The following is a 2,730-nucleotide window of genomic DNA, read 5'->3' as shown; positions in this document are numbered from 1 at the left end:
AACGAGTAATCGTCTCCATCCCTGCTTGAAAAACTTGGAAGAGTGGAGACCAGCAGTGGACTGACCACCGTTGCGGATAAACTGCTCCTAGCGGTTACTCACGGTAACAGGCGCAAAACAACCGAAGCGCTTTTGAGTTGAGACTATTAAAAATCTTTGTTCTTGGACAGACAAAATAAAGAGAATATGTGCCAGTATATAGTGCTAGAGTTTTTTTTTTAATTTTCAATAAAGTGTTTATTTTAAAAGATGAACAAAAATATAATATTGCAACAATTAAAGTTCAAATGTTAATTAAAATATTGATATTTGTTTTTCATGTGAAAAATGTGTCGAAACCTTATATATATTTGTCCAGTCTCCATACAGAGACAAAGACGGGAAGTCTGTAATTCGTGATTTTAATCCTTTTTAACTTCAGGAAATTTCTGTTTCCAGACGATTTTATGTTTAATACAAAAAAAATCTTATAATATAACATAATGTAATATAATATGTTGGTGAGCGAACACTATTTGTTGTCCAATTTGAGAAGCTCGAGCCTTGTGTTTTTTTGTGTATTTTCATCGTATTCCCGTTTCCTCTTTTTTCACATTGTTGTTTTGTCCTAGATTCCTTTCGATGCCGTTCTTGTCCGGGCAAATGGCTATATAAATAAATATTGCTTGCTTGTTGCGTATGTTTAACAATAGGAGTAGAAAGAAATCCGAAACTCATACCAGGTATTGAGTATTGATGAATCATACGTATGCTGCCATCTAGTGGTGAACTCCACATTTTGCATTTAGGAATAAAGAAGAAAAACCCATACTAGTAATTACTCACGAAATATGAGTAATATATATATATATATATATATATATATATATATATATATATATATATATATATATATATATATATATATACACACACACACACACACACGTGGGGCAAAAAAGTATTTAGTCAGCCACCGACTGTGCAAGTTCCCCCACTTAAAATGATGACAGAGGTCAGTAATTTGCACCAGAGGTACACTCGAACTGTGAGAGACAGAATGTGAAAAAAAAAAAAAATCCATGAATCCACATGGTAGGATTTGTAAAGAATTTATTCGTAAATCAGGGTGGAAAATAAGTATTTGGTCAATAACAAAAATACAACTCAATACTTTGTAACATAACCTTTGTTGGCAATAACAGAGGTCAAACGTTTACTATAGGTCTTTACCAGGTTTGCACACACAGTAGCTGGTATTTTGGCCCATTCCTCCATGCAGATCTTCTCGAGAGCAGTGATGTTTTGGGGCTGTCACTGAGCAACACAGACTTTCAACTCCCGCCACAGATTTTCTATGGGGTTGAGGTCTGGAGACTGGCTAGGCCACTCCAGGACTTTCAAATGCTTCTTACGGAGCCACTCCTTTGTTGCCCGGGCGGTGTGTTTTGGATCATTGTCATGTTGGAAGACCCAGCCTCGTTTCATCTTCAAAGTTCTCACTGATGGAAGGAGGTTTTGGCTCAAAATCTCACCATACATGGCCCCATTCATTCTGTCCTTAACACGGATCAGTCGTCCTGTCCCCTTGGCAGAAAAACAGCCCCATAGCATGATGTTTCCACTCCCATGCTTCACAGTAGGTATGGTGTTCTTGGGATGCAACTCAGTATTCTTCTTCCTCCAAACACGACGAGTTGAGTTTATACCAAAAAGTTCTACTTTGGTTTCATCTGACCACATGACATTCTCCCAATCCTCTGCTGTATCATCCATGTGCTCTCTGGCAAACTTCAGACGGGCCTGGACATGCACTGGCTTCAGCAGCGGAACACGTCTGGCACTGCGGGATTTGATTCCCTGCCGTTGTAGTGTGTTACTGATGGTGACCTTTGTTACTTTGGTCCCAGCTCTCTGCAGGTCATTCACCAGGTCCCCCCGTGTGGTTCTGGGATCTTTGCTCACCGTTCTCATGATCATTTTGACCCCACGGGATGAGATCTTGCGTGGAGCCCCAGATCGAGGGAGATTATCAGTGGTCTTGTATGTCTTCCATTTTCTGATGATTGCTCCCACAGTTGATTTTTTCACACCAAGCTGCTTGCCTATTGTAGATTCACTCTTCCCAGTCTGCTGCAGGTCTACAATACTTTTCCTGGTGTCCTTCGAAAGCTCTTTGGTCTTGGCCATGGCGGAGTTTGGAGTCTGACTGTTTGAGGCTCTGGACAGGTGTCTTTTATACAGATGATGAGTTCAAACAGGTGCTATTCATACAGGTAACAAGTGGGGGACAGAAAAGCTTCTTACAGAAGACGTTACAGGTCTGTGAGAGCCAGAGATTTTCCTTGTTTGATGTGACCAAATACTTATTTTCCACCCTAATTTACGAATAAATTCTTTACAAATCCTACCATGTGAATTCATGGATTTTTTTTCACATTCTGTCTCTCACGGTTGAAGTGTACCTCTGGTGCAAATTACTGACCTCTGTCATCATTTTAAGTGGGGGAACTTGCATATTCGGTGGCTGACTAAATACTTTTTTGCCCCACTGTATATATATATACACACATCTATATATTTAGACCGTGAGGGTTAGTATTTGACTGGGCTACTAAACTCAACATAACACCCTGTTGGTTGCTCCGTGCAGGGTAGGTGGGAGAGCGCGCCTGGTTCTTGGAGGGATAATTCGCGTGCGTGCGCGCGTTTTCCGCCGTTGGTGGTTCTTCACTCTGAAGTGCCCCCCCC

This window comes from Astatotilapia calliptera, chromosome 23 (assembly GCF_900246225.1).
Source record: "Astatotilapia calliptera chromosome 23, fAstCal1.2, whole genome shotgun sequence".
Lineage (NCBI taxonomy): Eukaryota > Metazoa > Chordata > Actinopteri > Cichliformes > Cichlidae > Astatotilapia > Astatotilapia calliptera.
The sequence above is the reverse complement of the archived record's forward strand: the minus strand, read 5'-3'. Positions refer to the sequence as shown.